The 12,741-nt window shown below is 43.8% G+C and overlaps 1 long non-coding RNA gene across 1 annotated transcript in view; it reads right to left on the reverse strand.

Moving 5' to 3' along the window:
- Positions 1–207: 207 nt before the first annotated feature.
- LOC143924521 (uncharacterized) overlaps positions 208–12,741 on the reverse strand; it is a 153,567-nt gene continuing 141,033 nt past the window's right edge. The window contains exon 3 of the long non-coding RNA XR_013261879.1: positions 208–1,003. This is a non-coding gene — a long non-coding RNA (uncharacterized LOC143924521). The remainder of the gene's footprint in view (positions 1,004–12,741) is intronic.

Raw genomic sequence — 12,741 nt, forward strand, 5'->3', positions numbered from 1 at the left:
TGTAGAGCATTTTGATCGAACCAAGTGCCACGCATGCTCACATTCAAATTCCGACACGGAAGCGCTCGTTCAGGTAAAACTCCTGCTCGTAAGCGATATAACACATTCGTCACGCTGCAATGTTAAAAAATCATTCATCAAGCGCATTCTCTTGTTCTTTACAATGCTGCAAGAACCAACTTCTTTTGATGCTCATAGTCACACACACTTCTCCCGAACGGATTTTATTACTCTTTTTTAACCATTTCAGCAATACAATTTTAGTTTAAGTCACATCTACACAATGTTTTTTAAATTTTTTTATTTTTTGGATGTTTTTTGGGGGGGGGTTCCCTAAAAATCTCCTTTAAAGACACTGCTCATTTCTCCTTTTTTTTTACTTTTTATTTTTGGGTGTAAACTTACAACAACAACATTATTGTATTTTTTTAGATTTTCTTTTGCTTTTTTAATCTACAGGAGGTTGTTTAGTGTTGGTACCCCTTGTTATTTAGTTCACTTTGTATTTTGGAAATGTACCTGCCTGCTCACAAATAAACTCTACTTTTTGAAGGAAAACACATTACACAAGTATTTCATCAAACAAAAATAAAATGTATTTTTTTTTTACTCGAAAATAAAAATAGAAACGCAGCACTGGAGAAACTTCTTAACTTTGGTGCAGCCTTTGGCCCCCAGGGCAGACATGACTAAATGACATATAAAAAAAATTGGTGGCCTGAGGAGTACATATCTCAGGGAGAGAAGTCTGCTCCTGAAGTCCTAGAGAGCAGGAAATTCAGATGACATTTCTGTCCCTAGGATGGTGATCTTGAAGAGGCTGCATCTTCTGGCACACCAGACTCATCCCAGGCCACCACTCTCTGGTCTTCCTTTGTGACTTCCCACCAGGCATCCTTCCAGGCTGTGGCTGGGCTCCTGTAGCTGGGGCAGGAGGAGAAGGAGGGCGTTGTTGGACCTCCTGGCTGCCACTTGCCACAGCCTCCCCCCGACTGAGGTCTTCCTGTGTATGAAAAGGGGACATAGTTTTAGTTTTTTGATCATCAATAACAACATTTTGTGCTCCTGGCTTTTGCTATTTGACTGTTACCAAATAGAACAGACTATCATTCTGACACCAGCATTTTTCTTTCCCGTCCCAATCATTTTTGGTCACTACTGTCTATTGAGATGTAAATCACTTTGAGAAATCACAACTTCTTGATCAATAAGAACATCTAGTTAACATCATTAAATGTAACACAAGAAATATGTTCAACAATGCAATACCTGTCTCAAGCTGGGCCCCACCACATGGTGCTGCCTGGAAGGCCCAGGTTGTACATCAGAAGCCTCAGCTGGGGGTGAAGGATGCCTTGGAGGAAGCCTGGAGAGTGGTGGCCTGAGTGGTGGCCTGGGTACCCCCTGGTCTACCAGAAAATGCAGCCTGTCAAAGTGCACCATCCTGGGGTAATAAACAGCATCTGGATCTCCTGCTCTCAAGGACTCCAGGTGCTTCTTTCTCTCCCTGAAATATGTAAGCTTCATGGCCACAATTTTGCAATTCAGATAGGTCATGTCTGCCGTGGGGACCCTGATCTGCACCAAAGCAAGCAGTTTCTCCAGTGCTGCGTTCCTCTTTGATCTGTCATAATAAAATTTGTTGTGGAACTGCCACAGGCAGGGCATCTCCATGTAGAGCTCGAGGAAGAGCCCCATAAAGTTGGGATTGTTGAATGGGTCCATTTTGTCTGCAAGACACAAGACAAACCCTCAAATACTAATAATGCAATTAAAATCCCTCCTAATCTTGTCCCAACAGCGGGCTAGATACAAGCAATCTAGTCTAGTGAAGCACAAAGTTAAAAATGTTACCTTCGTTTCAACGTTCGCCGCGTCCGTGACTCACACTCTCCTCCCAGATCGTACGGACGATACACATGTGTGGCGTTTTATATACAGTGCGCATGCGTGAAACTCCGCCCTCCCCTGACGTTCTTTCCAAACTATTCCCCGCCCCTTCGCTTCCCGCACAGTGGGGAGAGCACATGGCGTAGAGAACGCAGGTGCGCAATAATAGTTCCACTAACGAGGAGGAGGGTGAGGAAAGCCCGGAGCCTGAAACGTCCCGATCCAGGAAGACAAGATTTAAGGCCTCAAATATGTCTTTTGGAGAGATGTTGGAGATGGTCGACATATTGAACAGGACCGACTATGATGGGAAGTATGGACCTTACCCAAACCCAAATATCAGAAAGGCCAAGATCATGAATAAAGTTGTGAAGAGTCTTCTGAAGAATTTTGGGGTACGCCGATCCAAGGATCAACTGAGACTCAGACCTGAAACTGAGGGAGCACGAGCAGTACCTAAGGATCAAGCGTGTTCTTAAAAAAAGTAAGTAGTTGTCGTGTGTTCATATCATTATTCTTGCTTGCATACATGCTCCATGTGCTTTGATTTCATGTTGTGCATTTTAAAATGGCCACTTTCAAGGTCATGGTTTCATTCGTTCGTATGAAACATCGTTCTGCAGGGAAGTATTCCAGCTTAACAAAGTGTCCCCAATAATGTTCTCACCTTGTAACTCGGCCCAAAAAAACAATTGTACAACACTTCCAAGCAATGTTTCATATTCCTATTTATGCCCTCTGTGTGCTAATTAATCTTTGTTTACATTCTCATAGGGGAGAGAAGACTCGGCAAGTATGAGGACACCAGGGACCATGAGGACACCAGGGACCACACCCCTCCCAAAGAAGGGCAACTTCCAAAAGAAGAAACAGAGGAGCAGGAGCAGGAAGAAGGAGAGATCGTGGAGGTTGGCCAAATTGTCACCACAACAGGTGAGTGTCGGAGAACACAGCTTCCGGTAAGCTCATCAATGTATATCACCATATTTGGATTACATGGTGTGTTTGTTTTTTTTCTAGGTGATGTGGAGGAAGATTCCCGTTTTACCAGTGAAAGTGCCCAGATCTTGATCGGGGAGATAATGGGGTGCAATAGGGATTTGGAAATTGTACAACAAAACATCAATGATGTTAAAAATAAAATGAAGAACATCATTGATGTTTTGGGGAGATTGTGAAAAACGAAAAAACTAGATAGGGTTTTATTTTTTTATTTTTTTTTTAAAAAGTGTATTTTGCATAATTCCAAATTTGGAAGATGCACAGAGTGTGTAAACATGCGCCATCTCCCATCATGGGGGATCAATGTACATGTTTTGTGGAAAGTGTCTGAGATGAAGGGATTGCAGCCCAAAAGCATGTACATTGATCCCCCATGATGGGAGATAGCACATGTTGACACGCTGTGTGCATCTTCCAAATTTGTATTTTTCAGGGGTGACACCCCATGTGATGAAGGCAATATCAGCCCAGTTTGTACATACTCATTTCTGATATTGTCTTCACTTTTCCAAGTTGAACTTTGTAAGTTCCTGTGTTCTGTATTTTACGGTTTGATACATGCCTGTTTACACAAAAAAACTAGTAAAAAATAAATATGATTAAACTGGGTTTTGGATACCCAAAATATCTTGGTTTGTTGTAAAAACCTTTACTAAACGCACATATGAATGTGCTTGTATTAAAAAGTTGAATTCTCAACAATGTGTGGCTTCCTTTTTCATTGGGATTAAAATGTATTTGTAGTGAAATTTTAGTTTGTGCTGAGAAGGAGTGTGATTTACTAAAGGCAACTCCACTTTGCACTCCAAGTGCAGTTTCAGGTGTACTTTTGCAGTGCACTTGTAGTGCATAGTGGATGTGTCTTTAGTAAAAAGCACCCACAGTGAGGTGTAAATTTGGACAATCATGCCATTTTCCTGCCAGGGTGCTGAAAATATGCATGATTTAGATCAGTAATGCACTACACATTAGTTAACAAAAAGAAGGTGTGTGTGTGTAGCAGACCCACAACATAATAAGATTATCTGAAAAAGAGACTGTCCCCTCATCTCACTCTGAACTTGGGTTTGCACTGTTGCTGAAAAAGGCACAACTTGACGAAAAATGGCAAAGTGGAAGGCCACAGTCTGCCATTCCTGTGGCGTTGAAGGACACTGTGTAGTGACACAAGAAAAAAAACTAGTAATTTTACAAATAAACATTGCATGCAGATTAGACACCCACATTTTTGGACAAAATTAGTATAACATTTTTTAAAATGAGTATTTAAAGCCTAAAGTATAAGGTCCCCTTATGAGAGTCCTAACCCCCCCCCCCCCCCCCCATCTGATGGGCCCTTGATAAAAAATGAGGGGGGATGTTTAGGAGAGGTAACCCTCTACACTTGATTGAGAGCTGAATGCCTAAATAATGTGTGATACTTTGTGAAGCTCCTCCTTAGTTACACTATTGGCAGCCCACCGGACAGGTAAGAAGTGTCATAATAACAAAATGGAAGGACATTTTGACATTCTGCTATTACATAGCAAGAAAATTAATGTGTTAAAAAAATAAAACTAGCATTTGAAAGTATTGAGGCCCTTACACTACATGCTTTGGTGAATTGTTCCATAAATGTGATCATGAAAAAGGTATTTAGAGTGTGTATTGGGTTGGGTCAAGTCATCAGATAGAGGATTTCTATCAGCTGAGGTATCAGTTGGGGAGAGGGGAGTTACTAATGAGTTTGGCACAACTCCAAAAAAACTATAAAAAGGTCACTGTGCATGATTTGAAGCACACACATCACATTTGTAGACATTTTAGGGGGTGTTTAGGGGAAAGCAATACTATGGAGCTGCCAAAAGACATTGTCAAGTGACTAGACTATAGTTTTATGGGCCAAGAAGAGCATGGTGGGGAAGTTAGTGAGGCAAATCTGCATGAGGACAAAGGGGCAGAGCATATGAATTAGAGCATATTGCAATGATGGTAATTAGGGAATGAGGAAAGAAATGCAAGACATTAGCAATCATGAAATACATAGAATGTGATGTTTAAGGTTAAAAATTAGCATAATATAGTCCTTCAGCAGGAGCTGAATGATGGCAGAACAGGTCTCTGGAATAATGATCCCCAGAGCCTGGGGGGAGATGCCTGTAGAGAACTTGAGGTCCTGAAGGTTCGTCTACGTACTCATCGTACAGTTTGTGCTGTGCAGGGGTTCTTACTTTGACACAAGCCCTTTGGCTTGTGTCAAAGTCAAAGTAAGAACCCCTGCACAGCACAAACTGTACGATGAGTACGTAGACGAAACATGTTTGGAAAACGGTCGGCTGGTCAGAACGGACACCAGAAAGCAACGCTAAACAGCAAGGCCTGAAAGGACGACCTGAATAGCAGAAGCAAGCAGACAATAAAAAATGCCTTTCAAAGCGTACTATACCAAGATAGAGTCCACAATGAGAAGCAAATACTTAATGACTGCACGCACTGATTATCAGATACGCAAAGACAAGCAGAAACTTTAGAGCAGTAGCGATCTGAATCACTAATCTGAAAAGCGCGAATCGTCTTTCACCAAAGTTCTACTAAAACACGAGACCAGCAGAAGGAGCCCAAAGGGTGACGGACGTGGTGCTGAACTTCCTTTTCTAGTCCAGCCGTACACGGCTTAAGTCACCGCGTTCTTGGCAACCGCAAAATCAGACAACTTGGCCCGACCGTGTGTATGCAACAGTTTCGGACACAATCGGTCGGACTAAATTCGACGGGCAAAATCCAATGGATTTGGTTGGCAAAATCTCTGACCGTGTGTACGTGGGCTAAGCCCTTGTACACACGGTCGGAGATTCCAAAAACCAAATCCGTCGGACAAAATTGTCCGAAACTGTTGCATACACACGGTCGGACAAAGTTGTCGGAAAATCCGATCTTTCAGAACGTGATGATGTCATTTCGTTACGATGGGACTACGTTCAGGCTAGTAGCCAATAGCTTTGATGTAGGAATTTGATCTGAGCATGCGTGGCACTTTGTCCGATCGGAATTCTCTACACATGATCGGAGTATGTCCGATCGGAGCATTTTGTCGGAAAATGTTTCCGGCAAGTTGGAAAAGTTGGTCCGACGGATATTCCGACGGAAACAGTCCGATGCAGACCACACACAGTCGGAATATCCGACAAAACGCTCCGATCGGACACATTCCGTCGGAATCTCCAATCGTGTGTACAAGGGCTAATAGGAGCGACACAAGTCGTTCTGACTTAGAAAAAGGTTCCTGTACTACTTTTTGGGCGACTTCAGGCGACTTGCATTGACTTCTATACAGAAGTCATTTTGCAAGCCGCCGCTGAAGTCGGATACAGGTGTGCTGCCTCAGTGTGAACCGAGCCAGAAAAAGTATTCTCATTATGGCCACTGCCTCATCATATATTAACTTAAAAATAATTTATGTACCCGAGGAGGCACAGGACAGGATCAGGAGTAAGTGAGATATCATATATAGAATGTATCGTATCTATCACATCCTGCCAATACCGATGCAATTTTGGGTATCTCCAAAACAAGTGTATAATGCCGCGTAGACACACGACCGGACTTTCTGGCAGACTAGGTCTGACTAAATCAGTCCCTCGACCAATCCAATCGTGTGTGGGCTAATTTGATCGTTTTTCATTAAAAAACAAATTAGACAGACCTAGAAATAGAACATGTTTCAAATCTGTCTGACGGACTAAATTCCTATCGGGAAAACAGTTTGTCTGTATGCTGGTCCGACGGACCAAATACGACGCAAGAGAAGCTATTGGCTACTGAACTTCCTTTTTTAGTCCTTATGGTACTTTAATACAATATCCTACATGAATTGGCCAACATAGTCTTACGTCATCACGTTCAAAACAAACGGACTTTCGTACGGACTTAGTCCATTCGTGTGTGGCCAAGTCCGTTCGTTGAAAAATCAGTCGGAACTCCACCGAAAGTCCGTTGGGAAGACCATCGGACCTAGTCTGCCGGAAAGTCCGGTCGTGTGTACACGGCATTAAAGAACCAGAATATTTCACAGATCTTGGACATTCAGAGTTCTCCCTTCTCCCTTTCCTTTGCAGTAGTTCCACGGTACGGTACGCCCTGTACAAAATACAAAGTTGGGTCATTCTATGTGTTGGAGATATCGAGACTAGCTGAAAGTTCTTCAATATTTGGTCACATATTATCTTCTAGATCCACATCAATATCCATCTCCCATTTTTGTCTACTTGGAATCAGAAATGTAACAAGCAGTTCAAATAATAATTGCATATATACTTTAATCGCTTGCGGACCAGCCGCCGCAGTTTTACTGCGGCAGGTTAACTCCGCTGCGTGAAATCACTTTATTGTGCGTGATTTCGCAAGGCTTGGCTAGTGGGCGCGTGCCCACGCAGTGTCTGCAAGCATACCCGCGATCACCTCACGGAGAGGAAGAACGGGAGATGCTAATGTAAACAAACATCTCCCCGTTCTGCCTAGTGACACTGACACTGATCATAGCTTCCTGTAATCGGGAGCGATGATCAGTGATGTCTCACACAGAGCCCCTCCCCCTACAGTTAGAATCACTCCCTAGGGAACACTTAACCCCTACAGTGCCATCTAGTGTTAACCCCTTCACTGCCAGTCACATTTACACAGTAATCAAGTAAAAAATAATGTTTTTTTTTCAAAATTGTTGCTCTTTTTTGTTCATATCGCAAAAAATAAAAAACGCTGAGGTGATAAAATACCCCCAAAAGAAAGCTCTATTTGTGGGGGAAAAAATAACGTCAATTTTGTTTGGGAGCCATGTTGCATGACCGCGCAATTGTTTGTTAAAGCAACGCAGTGCCGAATCGCAAAAAGTGCACTGGTCTTTGGCCAACCAAATCCTCTGGGGCTGAAGTGGTTAAAGATAAGTCCCTTTGTGTTATTTGCTTGGACTACACTGTCCAGGGCAAGGACTTTATAGAAAGGGATGGTTGGGGCCATACCTTCTTTTTTAAGAGCATGTTTTAATTGTAGGTATTGAAAGAAACACCTTTTATCCCATCCATAGTCAACACAGAGCTGCTGATAAGTTTTCAGCACTCCATCAGAATACAATTACAATACAATACAATTGGGTTGTAATCCCCACACGTTCCCATCTAGAAAATCCTTCTGAGCGCTATACTTCAGAAATATTTTTTGACCATAACAAAGTATATCTAGCATGTCCCTGAATACCTAATAGTGTTTTGGTAGAATGCCAGACCTTATATATCAAATAAAATGTAGGGAAAGAATATTGATTAAAGGGTGAAATAAAAGAATCAAGTGAGAGTAATGGATTACTGTTATCAGATAAAGTGCTAAGTATATCAAAAGAAGATGTATTAAATCCCTGAGTTTCCCATCCCACAAGATGTTGAAGTTGAGCCGCCAGGAAGTATATCCAAAGATTTTGAACCAAAAGCCCACCTTGATCATTAGGATATTGTAGATATTCATATTTAATTCTAGCTGACTTATTCTGCCATATCAATCTCCGAAATGTTTTACCATATCTCTTGAAATATTTCTGTGGAATCCAGCAAGGCGAGTTATGTAAATAACACAGTAATTGTGGCATCCATATTATTTTCAAGAGATTGGTACGACCAGCTAGTGGTAGTAAATTTTGGAAAATATATTCCTTGGGTTGGGCAGAGATAGTCACCCCTAGGTATTTAAGGCTCTCTCATCCGCAGAGAGACACGTGAAGCCCAGGTGCATGGGTTTATCTTCACTGACCAACTCGGTACCAGGAGGCATGGGAGGTGAGGGAGAAGCTCGTCTGCAAACGTACAGGAGGCTTCCGCAAGCGCTCCTTAACGGAAAGTCTTTCTCTGAGTCTGGAATCAATGAGGATGGCAAACGAGATCAAGCTCTCCAGCTCAGTGGCTGCTATCTCATCCTTGATGGAATCCGAGAGACCATGAGAAAAAGCAGCCACGAGAGCCTCATTGTTCCAAGCAACCCCTGCTGCCAGAGTACGGAATTCAATGGCGTAGTCGGCAACAGTTCTCATACTCTGTTTGATGGACATGAGGCACTTGGCAGCAGAAGCGAAGCGTGTGGGAACGTCAAAAACCCTTTTAAAGGAGGCCACAAACTGAGGGTAACTCAAGACAACAGGTTTTTGAGTCTCCTATAGAGGGTTAGCGCAGGCCAAGGCTCTCTCAGAAAGCAAAGATATCACGAAACCTACTTTGCTTCTTTCCATGGGAAACGCCTGGGGCAGCATTTCGAAGTATATCTCAACCTGATTGAGAAACCCTCTGCATTGAACTGGATCACCCCAAAATCGCTGGGGAAGCGGAGCATAACCAGAAATACCTCTTATAGAGGTAATACTTGAGGCGGGTGCCTGCACAGAGACTGGCGCAGCAGCAGGGACGGCCTGCGACTCAGGTTGTACTGGAGCAGCCACCGTGGGGGATTCTAGGTGAGCCATGCTACTCAGGAGCGTTTGTAATGCCAAGGCAAACTGATCCATGCGGTGATCTTGCTCATCTGGAAAAAATATTACCAACAAGTGGATTGACTGTATCTTCTGAATTCATGGCCTTCGCATACTGTCAGAAACCATGAAACAGACTGAGACAGAAGTACAATCAAATCACACTTGTTTATTAATAAAAATAAAAGGTAAATAGAAAAAACGTAGTCAAGCATAGCCAGAGTCCAGTAGCCAGATCGGGTAGTCAGCCAGTCCAAAGTTCATTAACCAGATCGGGTAATCAGCCAGGCCTGAAGTCAGGGATCCAAGGAGAGCAACTGCAAGCAGGATAAGAAGCCAGGAGGGATGTCAGAAGGACAGTCTTGAAACAAACAGCAGGAGATGGTTCCTTATGAAGTGACCAACGCGAAGGCAAAGGAAAGAGTGAACTGGAAGGCTTTAAATAGGCAGGTCAGACAAGCATCATTGGGAACAGCTGGTAATTGTGGAAAGAGAAGAGAGCTGTCAATTGGCCGACGGCTGAGCGGCCAGCCCAGAGGAGGAAGGGCTAAGCCAGCCCTGACACGAGGATCCTCAGTTGTGGCCGACCTGTGATGAAATGTTAAGTCTGTCCGTTGGAGTCTGTCGTCATCCTAAAAAAGATAAAAGAAAGATGAAAAGGAACAACTAAAAAAACAATGAAACAAGAGACTCGAGATTAACGCACTAAACATGGTGCAACAGGTAGGCTGGTGCAGAGCACCTATAGGCAGCAGTCAGCTGCTAACTTTTAATAGGGGATTTTAGTTCGACCCTGCAATCCCTGTCTTCTTCTCTATAGGGACTGGGGAGCTAAAAAAAGCCTTCTGGTTGAATTCACAAGTGTGACTTTGCATTCCTGGAAGTGACCTCCTTCCACTCCACTCCTTCCTGTTTACCTGGTGTGGTGTGCTGGTAGTGGGGTTGTCCCCATTTGGTTCCAGGTGTATTCCCCATTCTTGTAGAAGAGAAACTCCCTGGTCTAGGGACGATATCACATGGGAACGTTTTTCTCTGGTTATAGTGATTTTGGTCGGATACCCCCATCGGTATGGAATTTTATGGTTTCTTAGAGCTTTGGTCACTGTATTCAAATTTTTCCGCTTTTGGAGTGTATATTGCGAGAGATCCGCAAAGAATTGTAAATTCTGGTAGACTGCTGGTATTTGCTCCTGTTTCCTCATGTGTGACATTAGATTTCCCTTCACATGGAAGAAGTGTAACTGCAAAATCACATCTCGAGGCATGCGATCAGACAGGTGAGATGGCTTAGGGAGGAGATGGATCCTGTCAATTGTAAAGTCTAGGTCGGTGAGGCTCGGTATGAGGGTTTTAAACATGGTCGCCACGTAGTGACTCAAATCGCATTGCTGCACTGATTCCGGTATCCCTCTTATTTTCAAGTTGTTTCTCCTCGACCTATCTTCCATATCTGCTATTTTTTCCTTGATCCATTCATTCTCCCCTTCCTTATCCTCGTAAGCCTCTATGAGGTCGTTTATAGTATCAGCATATTCTCCCATCTTAACCTCAATGTGGTCAACCCTATCCCCCATTGCTTGGATATCCCTGTTAAATGTGTTCATACATGTGGCCATATCTGCCTGGATTGTGCAGGCTGACAGAAGTTTTTTTTTTTTACCACAATGCATTCTATGGATTAAGGTACAAAAAGGCTTTTGCATGCAGCTCCCCCTACCCCCTTCAGCCCCATTATACTTACCTAAGCCCAATCTCAGCCCGGCTCTGTGCATGAGATCAGAGGCTCTTTATGCTCTCTCGATCTCTCCCTCCTCAGTGGCTCAGACACAGCCGTAGGAGAGATTGCCTCTAGCTGCTGTCAATCACAGCCTGTGAGCAGAGGGAGGGCCGAGCACAGCAGGGTTCAGGAGGGACCATGCATAAGTGCCCCATAGCAAGCGGCTTGTTATGGGGTCACGCAGTGGGAAGGTGGAGCTAGGAGCCCCAGCTGGTGACTCAAGAAGGGGAGGAATGGGGCTGCTCTGTGAAAAACCATTACACAGAGAAGGTAAGTATAACATGTTTGATATTTTTATAAAATAAAACAATCAAGCATTTCCAATTACTTTAAAGCATCTCCTACGGCTTGGTTTAGGGGTTAAAATAGGTGGGGAGGAGGCAAAATATCATCTCTAACGCCCTCTGAAGAATGATCGAACATGGGGGAGGGGGGGTGAGCAACATGGTCACACAGCTCACCACCCCCAGCACTATCCAATTACACTGGATGAAACAGTCTACACAACCCCTTCCCCCTCCTAACCTGAAAGCTTCCAGTTGAAACATCGACAGCTTTGCATTAATAGTGAAGCCTTGTGCCACCTCTACAATCTTCTGCAAACCCAGAAGAATAACACCCAGTGGCAGGTGGTGCTCAATTTTTTTGGGGGGCTGCAACAAACCTGCCCCCCCTGTGCAGGAAGAGGGATGGCAGCCATCAGCAGGCCACCATGTGGGAAATAGATTGTGGCGATCAATGCCCCACCTCGCGGGAGATGGACGACGGCGATATTGCCCCCCATGGGAGATGGACAGTGGTGATCAGTGCCCCCCGTGGGAGACAGACAGCAGCGATCAGTGGCCTCCGCAGGAGATGGACAGCGGAAATCAGTGACCTTACCTTAGGAGACCAATGCTGCTCCTCGCTCCAGCTTGATGAGGGAAGAGCCAGGGGCATTGCTTCTCCTCCCGGCCCGGAAGTGGGTCCTGAGACCCGATTGCTCGGAAGTCCTAAGACTCCCTGCCGGCCCTGCATTTAGATTAGGGGCAGGGCGCATATATTAGCCCCTGTGCCTCTAGTGGACGGGCCACCACTGGTAAAAAGAAATAACACATACAACACAGAGCCTATTGGGCATACCCAGGCTCAAAAAGGTCTCTAGGACCAACTAACTATACAGAAGCAACTGACTATCATTCCCCCTTCCCACCCCCTTGTGCAACACGCCCATCCCCAAACAGTAAGATGAAGCTACCTACCACCAATATCTCAATAAAAGCAATTCCCAAATCTCCACCTACAGTGCCTTGAAAAAGTCTTCATACCCCTAGAAATGTTCAAAATTTTGTCATGTTACAACCAAAAACATAAATGTATTTTATTGAGATTTTATGTAATAGACCAACACAAAGTGGCACATAATTGTGAAGTGGAAGGAAAATGATAAATGTTTTCAAATTCTTTTACAAATATATGAAAAGTGTGGCGTGCATTTGTATTCAGCCCCCTTTACTCTGATACCCCTAACTAAAATCTAGTGGAACTAATCGCCTTCAGAAGTTACCTATATAGTAAATATAGTCCACCTTTGTGTAATTTCATCTTG

The sequence above is a fragment of the Lithobates pipiens genome, unplaced genomic scaffold, assembly GCF_037356315.1.
Source record: "Lithobates pipiens isolate NorthernLeopardFrog02 unplaced genomic scaffold, aLitPip1_a1.2 Scaffold_22, whole genome shotgun sequence".
Classification (NCBI taxonomy): Eukaryota; Metazoa; Chordata; class Amphibia; order Anura; family Ranidae; genus Lithobates; species Lithobates pipiens.